The 19,741-nt window shown below is 39.9% G+C and overlaps 6 non-coding genes across 6 annotated transcripts; 2 read left to right on the top strand and 4 right to left on the bottom strand.

The window, feature by feature from the left end:
• Positions 1-7,477: 7,477 nt before the first annotated feature.
• On the bottom strand, positions 7,478-7,584 carry TRNAL-CAA. Its single transcript has 2 exons — positions 7,547-7,584; positions 7,478-7,523 (listed from the first exon to the last, which is right to left on the bottom strand). It is a non-coding gene; the product is annotated as a tRNA-Leu (tRNA).
• A 6,172-nt stretch (positions 7,585-13,756) lies between these two features.
• TRNAK-UUU lies at positions 13,757-13,829 on the top strand. The gene has a single exon. It is a non-coding gene; the product is annotated as a tRNA-Lys (tRNA).
• A 1,660-nt stretch (positions 13,830-15,489) lies between these two features.
• Positions 15,490-15,561, bottom strand: TRNAD-GUC. Its single transcript has one exon. It is a non-coding gene; the product is annotated as a tRNA-Asp (tRNA).
• A 358-nt stretch (positions 15,562-15,919) lies between these two features.
• On the top strand, positions 15,920-16,026 carry LOC122697945. Its single transcript, XR_006342266.1, has one exon. It is a non-coding gene; the product is annotated as a U6 spliceosomal RNA (small nuclear RNA).
• A 1,174-nt stretch (positions 16,027-17,200) lies between these two features.
• Positions 17,201-17,273, bottom strand: TRNAK-UUU. The gene has a single exon. It is a non-coding gene; the product is annotated as a tRNA-Lys (tRNA).
• Positions 17,274-18,834: 1,561 nt separating this feature from the next.
• TRNAM-CAU lies at positions 18,835-18,906 on the bottom strand. The gene has a single exon. It is a non-coding gene; the product is annotated as a tRNA-Met (tRNA).
• Between the last annotated feature and the right edge of the window lie 835 nt (positions 18,907-19,741).

Genomic DNA, 19,741 nt, shown 5'->3' with positions numbered 1-19,741 from the left:
AGTTTACATTTGAGGAGCTTCTTCATAAGTACTTCCACACATGTCAACAGTGATTTGATGACCAAATTATATATCCCTACCCATCTTTTGTGTGTGTGTTTATACGATAGCAGGAGAAAAAGAAGAATCATGAAGCCAGATATCACGGAGAATTGTTGGGGCTTAAATTATACTTGAAATCCTATGGGAGGCAAAGTAGATTCTGTCACTCTCAGAGTTGAAAGTGTCATTCTCTTCCCTGGGGGTGGCTACGTATTGTAAGTATAGCTGTTACGAGAGCCCACGACTTCTGAATAAGAATTTTTAAGTGCCCCAAAATGGATCAAAGGATAGACAGGTTATACTGATGTTAGTGAGAATACAGTAATAAGGCAGAAGTAGACACAGGCATGTTCATGGGTCATTCCTGGCATCCAAAGAGAAATAGTCACAGGGGGCATTCATAAGGAATGTGATCTGTCACAATGAGAAAAACAATTAAAATATGTTTTAAGCCATAACTATCTTATGTCACTTCTGTCACTTAATTCCTTTGGAAACCAAAATTATATGTAAAAGTAACTGATTCACAGAAGAGGCTGGTGATCCTTTCCTGGGAGAAAAACATAAGTTAAATGGTTGTGAGCTCAGCTGAGGAAGTTATATGGTCCTGGCTTCCATACCTGGATGGCAATACAATGTCTGCAGTTGCTGTGGCAGAAAACTGGGAAAAGAACAGAATGCTAGGAATCACTTGAAGAAGAGTAGCACCATGTAGAATTTAGAGGGAAATTGAGAAAGGGCAAATGATGGGTCCTGCAGAAGTTCAGTCAGCATCTCCTCAGTTTGGACAAGGCACAGTTGCCCTGGGCTCTGGAATCTTGGGCTAGTTTCACCACAACATCTTATCACTTGGAGAGAAATTGTTTCTTTTTCCTTAACATGCTTAAAGCATTAGTATATTCTATTTGCAGAATCCCACTTAAAACCTTACCTTCTAACTGGTAACAGTGTTTTGTTTCTAAGAATTTTTACTTCAGAGCAATGTGAATTCATTGAAAATTAAACAGGCTAAAATTATGTATTTGAAAGCTAAGGGGTGAATATGGCTAACTCAGCACCTGGTCACAAGGAAGGAGACTAAAACTGGCTCTGGTCTTGGATGTGAACAAAATCTTTGATGAAGGATCATAAGTGCAGACCCTAATTACTGAAAAATTAACAATAATTCAGAATACCAAGGGAATATAAGATCTGCACAGACTTAAGGACAGTATCAAAAATGTCTAAACAAGTTGTCACTAAAACTTGCTTGACAAAGAAGGAGGGAGGATAGAGAAAGGAGGACATTAATCTTTGAGAACAAGAACTAAAGAGGAGGGAAATGGCTTTGCCTTAAAAAAAAGTTTAATAAAAAAATTTTTAAATGACTTTGCCCAATTCCCCATATGGAATAATAGATTGTCACTGACAAAAAAAAAAAAAACCCTATGGAGGTAACCAAAAAGTGGTTATCTTCAGTTCTGTTTTCTGGTCTGTCATCCGTAAACCAAATGGTTAAGACACTACAAAAAAAAAGAAAGAAAAAATTAGTTGCCTATATAAAGTGAAATGACTATTTTAATTTTCTTTAAAAAAAATGAACAATCTAGACAACAATACTGAATTACAATCATCAAATTTGCTAAGACTATAACTTAATTATTCAAACCACTAAAAAGAAATGGTAATTACTCTAAGCTAAGAATTAGCCTACTACAGTTTCATAGATACTGGCAGAAGACATGAGACTCCTGGATGAGAGACAAAGGACAGTTTATTACTCACCACAACAGTAGTAGCCAGAAAGCATCATTTGTAATGATTCCCCAAGCATCAAATCCCCACAGGGATTACTGGAGGGACATTTTGAAGGCTAGCTCCCAGATATGCCAAAATGTGGTCTTCTTTGTATTTATCTAGTTTGGATGTAGTAGGGCTTTTTGAATGTTCAGATCAATTTCCAATCATTATTTTTTCAAATATTGCTTCTTTTCAATCTTTTCTCTCCTTGCTTTCTTGGCTTTAAGAGTCAATGTGTTATACTTTCTCGACTTCTTGATTGTGTTTTCCTTTTATAACATTTTTATTCTGGATATTTTCATCTTCAGTTCAGTTCAGTCGCTCAGTCATGTCCAACTCTTTGCGACCCCATGGACTGTGGCATGCCAGGCTTCCCTGGCCATCACCAACTCCCAGAGCTTGCTCAAACTCATGTCTATCAAGTCAGTGATGCCACCTAACCATCTTGTCTTCCGTCGTCCCCTTCTCCTCCTGACTTCAATCTTTCCCAGCATCAGGGTCTTTCCCAATGGGTCAGTTCTTTGCATAAGGTGGCCAAACTATTGGAGTTTCAGCTTCAGCATCAGTCTTTCCAATGAATATTCAGGACTGATTTCCTTTAGGATTGACTGGTTTGATCTCCTTGCTGTTCAAGGGACTCTTAAGAGTCCTCTCCAACACCACAGTTCAAAAGCGTCAGTTCTTTGGTGCTCAGCTTTCTTTATAGTCCAACTCTCACATCCATTTTCATCTTACCAGTTTACTAATTTTCTTTTTGCTAATTTGTTTTAAAATGCACCCACTATTCTTAAGTTACTTTTAAAAATTTTGTTTTAAAGTTTCTGTTTCCTTTTCCTATTGTCAGGTTTTTTTTTTTCTTTAATGAGTCAAAAGTTCTTAATTTTGTGTTTCATTTCCTTTGTCTCTATTAATTTCAGCTAATTTTGAATCACTCTATTGGAACTCTATTGTATGGATTCCAGGAGAGTCTATTTCTGCTGTCAGATGTTTCTCTTAGTTAGGGTCCATTTTATCAATGCTTTGGAAATTTGCATCAGAAATGTTTTACCAACAAATAGTGTATTGAATACTTTTCTTTTAAACCTCCCCTTGCCATGGGCCCACTGGTAAAGTAGATCACTTGAAAAAATATGTAGTGGTTTGAAGACTATGCTTATAAGTCAGTATGCTTGCTCCTTGGAAGGAAAGCTATGACACACACAGGGAATTAAATAGCAGAGGCACCACTTTGTTGACAAAGGTCCATCTCATCAAAGCTATGTTTTTCCAGTAGTCATGTACGAAAGTGAGAGCTGGATCATAAAGAAAGCTGAACGCTGAAGAATTGATGCTTTCAAACTGTGGTGCTGGAGAAAACTCTTGAGAGTCCCTTGGACTGCAAGATCTAACCAGTCAATCCTGAAGGAAACCCACCCAGAGGATTCATTGGAAGGACTGATGTTGAAGATGAAACTCCAATACTTTGGCCACAAGATGCAAAGAGCCGACTCATTGGAAAAGACCCTGATGCTAGGAAAGATTGAAGGCAAAAGAAGAAGGGGGCAGCAGTGGATAGTATCACCAACTCAATGGACATGAATTTGAGCAAACTCCCAAAGACAGTGGAGGACAGAGGAGCGTGGTGTGGCAGTCTACAGGGTCACAAAGAGTTGGACACAACTCAAAGACTGAACAACAACAAATGCTTTCCAATAACCATCAAATTTTGAAATGACTTAAAGCTAGCTTGATTTGGTTCAACTTAAAATTTTTAGGTGGGTTAGAAATTACATGGAATTTCTATAAAAATTTTTATCCATATTACATTAAGATATTGTTGAGACAGAAATTATAATTTTTATTGTATGCCCCCTGAAAACTCACTATAACTATAGTAAAAATATTTTTTTAAGCTCAAATATGAGAAGAACACAAAAGAAGTGGAAGATAAGAAACACTAAAACTGAAAAATAGGTAGACAAGTAGTAACAGACTTCACAGAAACAATCTGATTAATACCAAAGTTTCTTTAAAAAGCTCAGGAACTGAGAGCACTATGTACTGGAGGCTAAAGGGAAACCAAAAGCAGATTGTTTAAAATTTGAGAAAGAGTTAGAGCCCTAAATTCTCTGCACTTATACTGAGTGTTTGCTCTTCTACCACCCAGGAAAAAATCCGGAGATTTTTTCTTCTAAGAAAATAAAGAATGGGATTAGACTATTACAGATGAGGATCTGAGTACCTTAATGAGAACAGGAGAGGATCTGTTCTGTATCTGGATGTAAGGGAATGCTAAAGACTGAGCTCTTTTCCCTCACCTAACTCTCAGATCTCTGACAGTTAGGGCTTTATCCTGATGGCAGGACTGGGAAAAAAATACAACTACCATTCAAAAATGAAAGGTAAAAATGCTAAGAATATATGTGAGGCAACTGGTGTAAGTTGGTAGAGTCTAACAACATATAAGCATACTGAGGGCTCTTCTCACCATTACCTCAGACTCTGAGTTATTTTTATAACCTAAAAACCAAAAACCTTGAGAATACTTTCCACTGAAACAGTGGAGCACATAAATGAACAAAAAATAGATTATGAACAGGTGAGCAAGGGAAGATTCAGATGACAGCTGTGTAGCAGGTCCAGAGAGCAACCAATTCAGATTTAAGCATGTAGAAGTCAACTGGAAAAATATCCTCAAGAACAAATATTTGAGTTGATATATTATCTGATTTGATTGATCTTGTGGAAAGCTCCACTGAAAGGTATTTGGAAGTTAAGGAAGAATTAGCAATTATCAATACATATGAAGGGACTTAGGCACATTAAAAATTTTCTTTTTAAAGCTTGCCTTTTTAGGCAATTATAAGCATCCAGTAAAGAATGAAAACAGAATCATAGCTCACAACAATGCTGTGTATAATACTTTCATAGAAAAATAACATAAACAATAAACACTGAATTAAAAAAAGGTAAAACATAAGTATTTTGGAAGGATAAGAAATAGTGGGTGGTAGTGGCATAAAGCAGTTAATTGTTTAACAGTTGGAAAACAAGTAAATAATGTCTAAATCAATTAATCAATAATAGCAGTTATACATATTATTTAGGAAAATAGAGGTCTCCAAATCCAAGAATGAAACAGTTAAAAATGTTAATTTTGGTGGCATCCAGACAAGATAATTTGAAGAATTAAGGGGCAGAAGACATATATTTCACAATAAACTTTCTAGTAAAAAATGTGTACAGCTAGAGAAAAACCACCAGGGTGAGTGTCGTTCTCCAGGACAAGCAGCAGTAGGGTTATTATTACTTCTGTACCTGAAGAGGCATGAAGAGAGTGTAATAACTTGAACTCAGAAGACAGCCTTGTAGTGAGGGCTGCTTTGAATGAGGTATGGCCTCCGGTCAAGGAATGTAGCTCTTCTGAAGTGACCTGCAGGCAGAAAGACAAGAAGTAAATACCTGCTGCTAGCCCTCCTCAGTTCAGTTCAGTTGCTCAGTTGTGTCTGACTGTTTGCGACCCCATGAATCACAGCATGCCAGGCCTCCCCTGTCCATCACCAACTCCCGGAGTTTACCCAAACTCATGTCCATCAAGTCAGTGATGCCATCCAGCCATCTCATCCTCCGTTGTCCCCTTCTCTTCCTGCCCCCAATTCCTCCCAGAATCAGGGTCTTTTCCAGTGAGTCAACTCATTGCATGAGGTGGCCAAAGTATTGGAGTTTCAGCTTCCGCATCAGTCCTTCCAATGAACACCCAGGACTGATCTCCTTTAGGATGGACTGGTTGGATCTCCTTGCAGTCCAAGGGACTCTCAAGAGGTCTTCTCCAATACCACAGTTCAAAAGCATCAATTCTTCGGTATTCAGCTTTCTTCACAGTCCAACTCTCACATCCATACATGACCACTGGAAAAACCATAGCTTTGACTAGACAGACCTTGTTGGTAAAGTAATGTCTCTGCTTTTTAATATGTTATCTAGGTAGGTCATAACTTTCCTTCCAAGGAATAAGCGTCTTTTAATTTCATGGCTGCAATCACCATCTGCAGTGATGTTGGAACCCCCCAAAATAAAGTCCCTCACTGTTTCTGTTGTTTCCCCATCTATTTGCCATGAAGTGATGGGACTAGATACCATGATCTTAGTTTTTTGAATGTCGAGCTTTAAGCCAATTTTTTCACTCTCCTCTTTTACTTTCATCAAGAAACTTTTTAGTTCCTCTTCACTTTATGCCATAATGGTGGTGTCATCTGCATATCTGAGGTTATTGATATTTCTCCTGGCAATCTTGATTCCAGCTTGTGCTTCTTCCAGCCCAGCATTTCTCATGATGTACTCTGCATATAAGTTAGATAAGCAGGGTGACAATATACAGCCTTGATGTACTGCTTTTCCTATTTGGAACCAGTCTGTTGTTCCATGTCCAGTTCTAACTGTTGCTTCCTGATCTGCATAGCCTTCCTAGATCTACCTATCTCCTGTTGGGACTCCAACTGACCTAACCCAAATGGAAACCAGTGAGCATGAAAACCCATTCAGGCCAGTTCCAAGGGCCTATATCAGCACAGAGCAGGGTGAAGAGCATCTCCCCTTGAGCACAAAAAATAGAATTAACAATGAGGAAAACAGCAAACAGTATAGAGGATAGTAGAAAAGAAGGAAAGAACTAAAATTTCAAATAAGTTAGGCAGAAAATGATACATAAAAAGAAAAGCAAAGACAATCCAACACGCGAATTACTAGATTTACAAAAAAAAATCAAAGTAATAAAACAGAACATATATTTAACAAATAATTTAGGATCTGGTAGGTAGAGCCACACTTAGGGGCAAGTTCCTTCCTTCCTTCCCCTCTCTCCCTCATTCCCTTTCTTTATTTTTATAAAAACAACTTGCTTTTAAAAATCAATCCTGGTTAAGAATCACTGTTCTACTTCTCCTCTCCCCCACAACTCTCTTGTCTTATGTCATAGAATATATCTATCATATCCAGCCTCTTCACTTTACAGCAGATACCTTTTGGCTAGCAATGCAACATGTGATGGGAGAAGGTAGGCAAAAAAAGGAAAGAGTAAGACGAAGAAAAAAAGAAAGTCAGGTGAGGACAACAGAGAGGGAGGGACAAGCCTGAGATCTGTGGAAGAATATTCAAAACTTAACCTTCACAGAACAGTTAAAATACTGAGTACAGAAATTTATAACCATCACTTCACATATATGTTAAGACCTGCATTTTAATACTGATATATTACTATTCTTCCATGTAGATTCTCATAAACAGGCAATTTTTATTGAAAAAGAAAAAGAACGAAAAGGAAAGGTGGGAGGGAGGGTAGGCGTGATGAGAGGCAGACATCTAAACAGCACTGGTCTAAGAAGGGTGACTGAAGGCAGGAGGAGAAGGGGACAACAGAGGACGAGATGGTTGGATGGCATCACCGACTTGATGGACATGAGTTTACGAGCAAGCTTCGGGAGCTGGTGATGGACCGGGAAACCCGGCGTGCTGCAGTCCATGGAGTCGCAAAGAGTCGGACCCGACTGAGCGACTGAACTGAACTGAAGAAAGGGTAAGATATCAGTGGTAATGGGTAAGATTTGGCAATACAGCCTAAGAAGGTGGCTATTTACTGACAGAAATTGCAGAATTTGAGCATAAGAACAAAAGAACACCATGTCAGAAGTGGGATTCGAACCCACGCCTCCAACCGGAGACCAGAAACCCCAACTAGGGGAAGTAGGAACTTGAGTCTGGCGCCTTAGACCACTCGGCCATCCTGACATGTTCGTCGCTGTATTACGTATAACATGCCGCTGTGGTTAACAACCAATGTGATTACTATTACATCTAGAGTGTATAGGGTGAAACGCAAGCTCTGAAAACGATTGCAAAAGGAAAGAGGCAAAAAAGCCAAGTTTTGGTGGATGGATGCTGGAGGCTGTTGCAATGGCACAAAATCAGCTGGAGAGCCCAGTCAGGGGATACTGAGAAGCAGCACCCCCGCACGCTCTTTTAAGCTCCCGCACCGCGCTGCCGGCCTCCCAATGGCCCAACAGTCCCCTTAGTGTGGGAGTTCCGTAAATCAAAGAAAAGGGGTCTGTGCATTGCAGGCAGATTCGTTACCAACTAAGGTACCAGGGAAGCCCAGCACCGAATTAGCGCTGGTTTCGAAGACTGCTTAAGTCTGCTTCCCGCAGTGTTCAGGCTTTTTCATTCCCACGATAAATTAAAAAGTAGCATAGGGAAGGAGAGAGTCAGTGAGAAGGGCTAGAACTCCCCTTCAGTAAACCTGTTTAAACATCAGAACCGTCCGTCGAGGAGTACAGGCGGGCATTTCTCCCCATAATCTCTTTTTTTCTTCAGTAGCGTCTTTCTCCCTCCTCTTTTCTCCCATTAATCTCTTCCCAATGGCCTAGGAAAAGGGGATGCGATATAGGACACAGGATAATAGGTGTAGGAGTTTAAATGCTTGAGGGCAGTTACCAAGTAACAAATAGTTTCTCTTTGTCTCTCTTTCCACCCTCGCCCCAGCCTCCAGTCCCTGTGGTAAAGGTAACAGGTTTTTAATATACCGTTTATTTTCCACTTTGAGTCAAGCTAGTTCATATTGTCCTTGCTTCCATTTTCTATGATTAGGATTCCCAGTAGTGCAGACACCGAGTGTAAATCAGTTATTGCAGGCTACTTCGTGTATGGACAATGGTAGAAAGGGAGTTGGTTGTACTTGTGTTGTTGTTGTACTTGTCTGTAACTTTTGTCTAATTAAGAACCTAAAATATTATTTACTGCTTTCTTGACCTCCACTTCCCAAGAATGTGAACTTTTACTTTCTTATGAAAAAAAAGCAATTCTATTTATTCACTTATTTATTTAACAATATTTATTTAATGGATGCTCAGATTCTGTGGTTGGGTCTGAGTAGGGGGAGGTGACAATACATGAAGTTAGTGAGTGCCAAAACATACTCCTAAAGTTGGTTTTGCTAACTGTTGCAGCAAGAGAGAATGCACATCAAGAGAACAGTGGAGTGTCTCAGTAAGAGTGTTAGAAAGAAGTGATTATAAGAAGTGGACTTTGTAACCTTTTTTCAGCTCAGTTCAGCCACTCAGTCATGTCTGACTCTTTGTGACCCCATGGATTGCAGCATGTCAGGCTTCCCTGTCCATCACCAACTCCGGGAGCTTGCTCAAACTCATGTCTATTGAATTGGTGATGCCATCCAGTCATCTCATCCTCTGTCATCATCTTCTCCTCCTACCTTCAATCTTTCTCAGCATCAGAGTCTTTTCTAATGAGTTAGTTCTTCACATCAGGTAGCCAAAATATTGAGGCTTCAGCTTTAGCATTAGTTCTTCCAATGAATATTCAGGATTGATTTCCCTTAGAATTGACTGGTTTGATCTTTCAGTCCAAGGAACTCTCAAGAGTCTTCTCCAACACTACAGTTCAAAAGCATTAATTCTTCGGTGCTCAACTTTCTTTATAGTCCAACTCTCACACCCATACATGACTACTGGAAAAACCATAGCTTTGACCAGACAGACCTTTGTTGGCAAAGTAATGTCTCTGCTTTTAAAAATATTGTCTAGGTTGGTCACAGTTTTTCTTCCAAGCAGCAAGCATCTTTTAATTTCATGGCTGCAGTCACCATCTGCAGTGATTTTGGAGCCCACGAAAAGAAGGTTTCCATTGTTTCCCTACCTATTTGCCATGAAGTGATGGGACCAGATGCCATGATTGTAGATCGTTGAATGTTGAGTTTTAAGTCAGCGTTTTCAGTCTCCTCTTTCACTTTCATCAAGAGGCTCCTCAGTTCCTCTTCGATTTCTGCCATAAGGGTGGTGTCATCTGCATATCTGAGATTATTGATATTTTTCCCGGCAGTCTTGATTCCAGCCTGTGCTTCATCCAACCTGGCATTTTGCATGATGTATTCTGCATATAAGTTAAATAAGCAGGGTGACAATATACAACCTTGATTGTACTTCTTTTCCAATTTAGAACCAGTCTGATGTTCCATGTCCAGTTCTAAGTGTTGCTTCTTGACCTGCATGTAAGATTTCTCAGGAGGCAGTAAGATTGTCTGGTATTCCTATCTCTTTAAGAATTTTCCACAGTTTGTTGTGATCTTTTTTTAGGTGACCACTTTTGTTAGGTGATTTGGGGGCAGTTTTAAGACAGTATGGCTTTGCATTGGTTTATATACTGTCAGGAGGTAGGGGGTAATTCTGTGGTTGGACATCTTAATCTTACCTAAAGGTAGGGCAAACTAAAAATAGAGCTGAAATTAGTAAAGAAACCATAGTCATTTGTATGATGTGGGAGAGGGAAATGTTTGGTACTCTCTGGCTTGGACAATGTTCTTGTGTTTATGTTCAGACATGATCATAGAGTTATCCTGTTTCTGTCTTAATCTATTAGAGAAGTCTTGTCTGATATTGATGTTCTGGAAAATTGTTTATATTCAACAAGAAAACATTAAGACATAGCTGTAAATGCCAGCTCAGTTCCTGGATGTCCAGGGTTGCTTTTCTCTGTCTCATAATATATACATCCAGAGAGCTAGATGGTGGTAAAAGCCATAAAGAAACAGTAAGCAAAGAAGAGATATGGGATGTAAGGGAGATTTCAACAATGAATGGGAGGGACTAGAGATCTCTTCAAGAAAATTAGAGATACCAAGGGAACATTTCATACAAAGATGGGCACAATAAAGGAGAGAAATGGTATGGACCTAATAGAAGCAGAAGATATTAAGAAGAGGTGGCAAGAATACACAGAAGAGCTATACAAAAAAAGATCTTCAGGGTCCAGATAATCACAATGGTGTGATCACTCATCTAGAGCCAGATATCCTGGAATGTGAAGTCAAGTGGGCCTTAGGAAGCATCACTACAAACAAAGCTAGTGGAGGTGATGGAATTCCAGTTGAGCTATTTCAAATCCTAAAAGATGATGCTGTTAAAGTGCTGCACTCAATATGCCAGCAAATCTGGAAAACTCAGCAGGGGCCACAGGACTGGAAAAGGTCAGTTTTCATTCCAATCCCAAAGAAAGGCAATGCTAAAGAATGTTCAAACTACTGCACAATTGCACTCATCTCACACGCTAGCAAAGTAAAGCTCAAAATTCTCCAAGCCAGACTTCAGTGGTACATGAACCATGAACTTCCAGATGTTCAAGCTGGATTTAGAAAAGGCAGAGGAACCAGAGATCAAATTGCCAACATCTGTTGGATCATCAAAAAAACAAGAGAGTTAAAAAAAAAAACTCTACTTTTGCTTTATTGACTATGCCAAAGCCTTTGACTGTGTGGATCACAACAAACTGTGGAAAATTCTGAAAGAGATGGGAATACCAGACCACCTGACCTGCCTCCTGAGAAATCTGTATGCAGGTCAAGGAGCAACAGAACTGGACAAGGAACAACAGACTGGTTCCAAATTGGAAAAGGAGTACGTCAAGGCTGTATATTGTCACCCTGCTTATTTAACTTATATGCAGAGTACATCATGAGAAACTGGGCTGGATGAAGCACAAGCTGGAATCAAGATTGCAGGAAGAAATATCAATAACCTCAGATATGCAGATGACACTACACTTATTGCAGAAAGCAAACAGGAACTGAGGAGCCTCTTGATGAAAGTGAAAGAGGAGAGTGAAAAGTTGGCTTAAAACTTAGCATTCAGAAAACTAAGATCATGGCATCTGGTCCCATCACTTCATGGTGAATAGATGGGGAAACAGTGGCAGACTTTATTTTGGGGGGCTCCAAAATCACTGCAGATGGTGACTGAAGCCATGAAATTAAAAGACACTTACTCCTTGGAAGAAAAGTTATGACCAACCTAGACAGCAGAGACATTAAAAAGCAGATACATTAGTTTGCCAACAAAGGTCTGTCTAGTCAAGACTATGGTTTTCCCAGTAGTCATGTATGGATGTGAGAGTTGGACTATAAAGAAAGCTGAGTGCCAAAGAATTGATGCTTTTGAACTGTGGTGTTGGAGAAGACTCTTGAGAGTCCCTTGGACTGCAAGGAGATCCAACCAGTCCATCCTAAAGGAAATCAGTTCTGAATATTCATTGGAAAGACTGATGCTGAAGCTGGAATTCCAATACTTTGGCCACCTGATGCAAATAACTAACTCATTTGGAGACACCCTGATCCTGGGAAAGATTGAAGGTGGAGGAGAAGGGGACAACAGAGGATGAGATGGTTGGATGGCATCACCGACTCAATGGACATGAGTTTGAGTAAGCTCCAGGAGTTAGTGATGGACAGGGAGGCCTGGCATACTGCAGTCTCTGGGGTCGCAAAGAGTCAGACATGACTGATTGATTGAACTGACTGAAATACTGTTATTATTGAAGGTTTGGGTGGCATTTGAACAAAGACCTGGAAGAATAAAATGATTGAGTCATGTGAATATCTGGGGTAGATATTTCCAGGCAGAGGGAATAGCAAGGGCAAAGTTTACAAAATAGGATAAAGCCAGATGTTTTTGAATAAAGGCAAAGAAACCTATAAAGCTGCAGAGAAATTGTGCAACATATAATCTCCTTACTTAACCTGTCTCCAGTTCAGTTCAGTTGCTCAGTCGTGTCCGACTCTATGCGACTGCATGCGCTGCAGCACGCCAGGCATCCCTGTCCATCACCAACTCCCAGAGCTTATTCAAACTCATGTCTCCATCCTTTCCCAAATCAAAAATATCATCCCTTCCCACCCATTCCTTCATCCCTAGGCCTCATCCAAGCTCTCATCCTATCTTTTTTTCCACCTCTGATTTTTATCTTATCAATGACCTTGAGAGTCAGAAAAAGTACCTAAAAGCTCAGAGGTAGAATAAGGATGTTTATTTTAAACATATCTTGGACATCAGGGGAAAAAATACTGCAGGAGGGATGGTTTGTTTTTTAGGTCAAGTCAAAATGACCTCTGATCCACATTTAGTAATATCTAAATATTTTCTCCAGGTATATATCTGTTACATATTTAACTTCTGAAGTTCTCTGTGTAACTTATACAATAAAATGGCATTTGCACATGATTTCATAATAGTTAGTATTACGGGTAATATATGAATCAGTATTTTCTTCATGTTTGGTCAGGATTGCACTTGGCTTCACATACAGAAAAAACAGTAAATAATACCTTAAATAATTTAAGGATTATTGACTCAAAAATTCATAGTCCTGAATGTGGCAGTCCTCATGGAACCAAGTGCTTTCTATCTTCCTTTTCTGCACCTGTGCTTTGGGATTTTGCTCCTGTGATCTCTCTACAGGTGCTCAAAAACTGTCTCATGAACCAATAAACACTGAATGAACCAGGAGTACTATTTCCTTAACTGTCAAGCCATTCCTGTCTTTGTAGGAGTTGGGCTGCTAGATACAATGTGGAGGAAAAAATTAGAGGAAGCCTTGGATTTCTTCCCAGACATTTCATTTCTGAAACTGAGGGGGGAAACACCGAAGGGTACAACCAGATTTGATGCCTCTGCATTATGTCAAGGTTAGAAAACTCATCTTCTTTGCCCATCTCTTCATTCTTTGGAAGATTCTTCTCAGTTACTTTAGCTGTTCCTTACAAAAAAAAAAAAAAAAATCTCTTCCAGGTTCCCTCACAGGTTGGTGAGGGAGCCTTGTGCATCTTCTTTTTAAACTTATCTGAGAAGTAAATACGATTTCCTTCAACTGAGATTGGTGAATCCTCTTCGGCAGTAATTGACTCTAGGAATAATCTTCATTTTCCCAACAATTAAAAATCTACTTAAAGAATGTACAGTGCAGAGGTCTGTTTGGTGAGTAAATGACTTAAGTGGTCGAGCCATACTTTTGAAAGACCCGGGTTGTTTCCAAAATTATGTATTATTCCAGTTCTTCCTGGAGATCAAAATTGCTAATGAGATTTAGTTATTTACAGGACAACTCAACCCCCAAAACCAGGGCCTGGATAGCTCAGTCGGTAGAGCATCAGACTTTTAATCTGAGGGTCCAGGGTTCAAGTCCCTGTTCAGGCGCTAAGGAAACACACATTGAGGTTTATGTAATATATTTAAATGACTTAGAAAAATATGATATAGAAGAAAACAATAAAGACAGGGTAAAATGTGAAGGAAAGGTGGATCTGGATATAGAGTGTTCCTTATAAAATTTTTATTTTTGTAACCTCTTTTATATTTGAAATTATTTCCAAATAAAAAAGTTCAAAAATATATTAGTAAATGTAGAATCACTAGACTTTGAAATTTTAAACATTTTAGCAAGCTGTATATGTCCAAATTTCAAAACATCCAAGTGTAAACAAAACCAGCACATTGTACAATACATATTTAGGTGTACTGTACAACTTATGTTAGCTAGGATCTAATAACTTCATCAGTCTTTTTTTTAAACCAACATTATAGGTTTTCCTTTTTACATATAAAAATTAAAGTACTTTGGCAAATTAGAGCTATGGAAGGTGTCAGTGCAAATGTCCATAGTTTTACATGAACTGAAATTATACCATCCCCACTGCACACTTTGGCACTCTTGTGGTGACTACCTGATTTGGAGGAGGAACACTAAGTTACTTTTGTTGTTGCTGCATAATGTGTAGTAACAATATGATCTATTTAGATCCTAGTGGGGTTTTTTTTTTAATGCTTTACAAATAGTTTACATTTTATATTAAATACAATAATAATTTGAATACGTTAGTAACATTGTCAGAGTAACCAACCAGAGAGAAATGGCCAGCTGCTCCGAAACTTTGAGGCATATTGAAATTACATGGTGAGAATTTTAAATACCTACTGAAGCCTGGCTCCCACCTCCGGACATTCTAATTTAATTAGTATGGATTGCCACCCCTCCATCAGGAATTTTCACTTTGCCGACATAGGTCTGTATGGCCAAAGTTATGGTTTTTTCCAGTAGTCAAGTGGGGATGTGAAAGTTGGACCATAAAAAAAGGCTGAGCACCGAAGAACTGATGCTTTCCAGTTGCGGTGTTGCAGAAGACTCTTGAGAGTGCCAAGGAGATCCCATCGATCCATCCTAAAGGAAATCAACCCTGAATATTCATTGAAAGGGCTGATGCTGAAGGTGAAGCTTCAATATTTTGGTCGCCTGATGCGAAGAGCGATCTCATTGGAAAAGACCCTGAAGCTGGGAAAGATTGAAGGGAAAAGAAGAGAGCAGCAGAGGACGAAATGGTTAAATGGCATCACCGAGTCAATGGACACGAGTTTGAGCAAACTCTGGGAGATAGTGAAGGACAGGGAAGCCTAGCGTGCAGCAGTACGTGAGGTCGCGAAGAGTCGGACATGGCTCAGCGACTGAACAAAAAGGTTATTCTAATGTGCACCAAAATTTGGGAACCACTGAGACTTTTCTAAGGGTGGTTCCTGTACAAGCAACATCTCCATCACCTCACTTGACAAATGAAAATTCCTATTGTAAGATCTTGGAATATTTCGAGTCAAATGGGCACAATTTGAACCCCCCCCCCCCGCCACGCGCTGTATCTGACTTCTCTCAAGAGAGAAAGCAGCCGTGGGTTTCCATCAGAAGGCAGTTGCTTGCTCGGTGAACACACTAATAAGTCAACACGGGAGAATTCAACTTAGAACAACAAAAAGAGAGCAGAAAGATTTCCTTTGTTACAGGCCGGGCTGAAAAAGGTAACACTTTAACCTCCTCGTCGGGGAATCGAACCCCGGTCTCCCGCGTGACAGGCGGGGATACTCACCACTATACTAACGAGGAATACCTGGCAACAGCTCTTAAAAGAATCTCAGTTAAGAGACATTCACACGTTGTGCCCTGAGCTCTTTCTGGGCAGTGAATTCCTGGGAATTTCACGGATCTTTATGATAAGAATACAGTAAGAATCTTTACAATAACAGTCCATCAAAAGGGATTCCTCATGTTATCTAAATCTAAAAATGACAGCCTCACAATCAATTGCAACATTGCTATAAACAGTTTTATCACTAATAGCAAAGAAATGTTCATTAATATCAAGGAAGGCATTAAACTTAAACAAGCAAACAAACCAAAAACCTCCCTCCATTCAAAACGACTTCCTTTCTTCAAGTTTATTCATTATTTTACATTCACCCCAGTGCTCGCTTCGGCAGCACATATACTAAAATTGGGACGATACAGAGAAGATTAGCATGGTCCCTGCGCAAGGATGACACGCAAATTCGTGAAGCGTTCCATATTTTTAGGAAAAAAAAGAAAGAAAGAAAAAAACCAGATTCATCCCAAGGAATCACTTTCCCCTGGAACTTTATCTCATGTTAGTGTGCTATTACTGTCTCTGTGTTCTGAAGACTAGGACAACAGAATTAAGATATTGGTAGGGCCATTCTCTCTCTGAAGGACTCTCCTTCCTTGCTTCTTCTTAGCTTCTGGAGGACCCCAAAATCCATTATATTTTTTGACTGTGGCTGTATGATTCCAGTCTTTGCCTCTGTCCACATATGACTTTCTTCTTTCTGTCTGCCTCCTAGTGTTCTGCCTTGTAAGGCTACCTACCAGTGGTAGGGTTTAGTCTCCACCCTAATCCAGTATGAATGATCTCATCTTAATGTAACTAATTACATCTGCAAAAACCTGTTTCCAAGCAAGATCACATTCAGAAGTTCTAGGTAGACACAAATTCCTGCCTACAATATTTAACCCACTAAAATTAAGGATGAAAGATGAGGTGTTATGTGCATAAATATAGTTAACTGCACGAAAGTATACGTTAAAAGGTGTAAATGTACTGATTAAAATTGCTTATGGGTGAGATGGAAGGGAGGTTTTTGGTGTTCAGTCTAAAGAAACAAGAGAATCTCTAGACAAAGACAGGCATCAAACACCTCAAAGGCAAATATTCATGGTTCAGGTTCTTTGTTGGGTGAGAGCTTCCTGGTTTATAGACTGTTGTCTTCTCACTGTTGCCTCACATGGCAGAAGGGACAGAGAACTCCCTGGGGTCTCCTTTGAAAGGGCACTATTTCTATTTATGAGAAATTAACTCAGGACCCAATCACTTCTCAAAGGTCCCACCTCCTACTACTATCACATCGAGTCCACCCAAATTGTTCCCTTCCACTCCCAGATTAATGAATCATTTTCAGAGACCTTTTAAATGGCTTACTTCTTAATTAATCTGTCACAAGTTTATTACTTTTAAATGATGCCCTTTTTTGATTCCTCTTAGAAACTTGGGGAAGAGTTTTTGTTAATATTGGGAAAGCAAAATTGATGAAAAACTAAACGGTAAACTATTTTGGGGCAGTGACTTTGCTTGATTTGGCTGTTAAGGCTTCCTCACTTTCAGAGGCATTCTTAAATGGGCTGTTATCGAAGTAGTTTTTAGGTAAATACTGAAAACAAAATAAAGCCTTAGCGCCTGAACAGGGACTTGAACCCTGGACCCTCAGATTAAAAGTCTGATGCTCTACCGACTGAGCTACCCAGGCCCTCTGACAGGGTGTCTACCTCATTATATAAAATAAGAACACCGGAGGGATTCTAGTAATAGTTTTTGAAATTACTTGGGTCTTTCAGGGGGCTTTGATTCTGTTTCACCAATGACTTCAGTAAGTGGGAAGAACTGCAGGAAAATCAAAGATTGGGTAAGGAATGAAGATTGTGATACAAGGAGGAGGAGGGTCATTCCCCATTGTTTCCTCCAGTGTTTTCTTTCAGAGTTGGGGTTTCCTGGAATTTTCATGCCAGAGCAAGAAACAAAATTGGCACCCACTTTGAAGTGGTGCTTCCATCCAGGAAAGGAACTCCCAGAAAACCCACTTATTCAAAATATTCATACATCTCACTTTCAGCACGCGCATCTTCATCTTTCCTTCACAGGCTTTTTCTTCACTCTCCCCAGTCTTCTTTCCCCTCCACTCTCTCCTGCATCTTTCCAACCTCCCATTTGCCAATTCAGAAAGTCCGCATTTGCCCCTTCCTATTCTACTTTTCAACTCCATGGTTTTTTTTTTTATTTTTCAACTCCATGTTTTATCTTGAGCTCTATTCTACTTATAAAGACAGGAAGGATCAGGCAGTTGAAACTGTATCCCCTGCCTCTGTAAGGGCAGGTCTTCATTTGTTCATGAGACTATTAGGAAAGTGGGATTCAGCTGCTCGCAGCTCTAAAACCAATACTCTATAGGTAAAGTTAGTGGAAAGGAAAGCTTGCTTTATTCTGTAGGCCGACAACCCAAGGCGGACTTGTGTCCAAAGGCCAAATTCCCCCACTGACAATCAGTGGGCAAGAGCTTTTAAAGGGGCATTTCAGGGATGGATAGGTGGAGGGAGGGGGCTATATGCAGAAACAGCACTGGCAGCTCTGACAGCCATCTTGAACTCGGTCATTCAGTGGTCTGATCAGCATCATCTTGATTGAGTACAGCCAATCTTTAGTGCCAAGGTCAGTTTGTTCCCGTTTCTTTGAGGCCAGTTCTCAGAATTGTGGCAGCTTCTGTCATCGCTACAGTCTGGTCAACATGCAGTTAACTTCTTCTACCTGATGGGGGTTTCAGTACCTACATATCAAAGGATATGACTCAGCTTCCTCACTTTGCTTAATTGCTAAATTATTATTATTTGTCCTGTTTGACTGTTTTCCTTTGCTTCTGCATTTGCTCACTTCTCTCGATTAAATTTATTGTTTGGCTAAAGTTTCTCTACAGACAAAAGGCAAGCCGGGAAGATGGGGAAGGACCATAGTGTCCTGCTCTTCAAGACTGGTAAGCATGTCTGTATAAGCAAAAAAGCAGTGGTAGAGTCACTGCATATAGACGATAATTAAGATGTTGCATTGTTTCCCAATATATTGTGAGCTTTAAAACGACATATTTGATTGAGGCCAATTTTCATCAAGATCAAAGAAAACAAGAAAGGCAAACAAATTGTGTCACGGTCATGAGTATTTCAATTTAGTTGCCTCTGCATAGTATTCTTGTGGAAATATTGGAATTTGAGGAAGAGAATAACGAGTGTTGGTGTCGTGCTTGTAGAAGGAAAATATGACACTAGCAGAGGATGGTTTCGATCCATCGACCTCTGGGTTATGGGCCCAGCACGCTTCCGCTGCGCCACTCTGCTCCTAGCTCTTTGGTGTTTTCTTCAATCTCATTAATTTGTATAAAGATTAGTAGACATCCGTGTCTATCAATTCCTCTTGCTTCCCTTTTCCCACTCACTTCCTCTAACTTACGTCTTTCATTCTGAGTCGGCCCCTCATCGCCTTCTCAAAATTGCCACCTGCACGCAAATCTCTAAGGCGTCTCCACTTTTGCAATTTACTTAAGGAAACTGAAGCTCTGAAATCCTTTCTCAGGAACTTGGTATTCCACCCCTTAGCTTCTCCTACACCGATTTCTAGGGATGAATTAAAACTCAGACTCCTCCCCTCCCGCACCCGCCCTCCCAAGCCTCCCGCTGCTCAATCCCGGACTCTGAAGTTGGAACTCCTTAGCTCCTCCTCGTCAATGGCAAGGCCAGGGACAGGGCAGGGGCACTGCACGGTCGCGCCGCCTGGAAAGCCTGAAGACTTGGGGGAAGAGAAGGAAAAGCAAATACTTTTGAGAATTGTCACTTGAAGAGTTAAGGGAGATATGAAGCCCACGGTGATTTACCATAGCTGGATTCTTTGTTCACACTTCAGCAGACAACACCTGTTACCTGTTTATTCAAAACCAGATTCCTCTCCTTTCATTTTCATGGTTATATGCCACATTCTTTTGTATGATTTGTACTGCTCTCCCTCTCTCTTTTTTAAGTCTTGGACATCAAAAGTGTTGTTTATTGGAGAGATGAAACATTTAAGTGGATTTTTATGAAAATAGATTATCAATGCTCCAAACACCTTAGGAACCAGAAATCATCATTTTCCAAGGGCAGAGAGAACTCGAGTTTCTTGAGATGAACCTAGGCACCA

The sequence above is a fragment of the Cervus elaphus genome, chromosome 7, assembly GCF_910594005.1.
Source record: "Cervus elaphus chromosome 7, mCerEla1.1, whole genome shotgun sequence".
Classification (NCBI taxonomy): Eukaryota; Metazoa; Chordata; class Mammalia; order Artiodactyla; family Cervidae; genus Cervus; species Cervus elaphus.
Note: the sequence above shows the minus strand (reverse complement) of the source record. Positions and strands in the feature narration are given on the sequence as shown.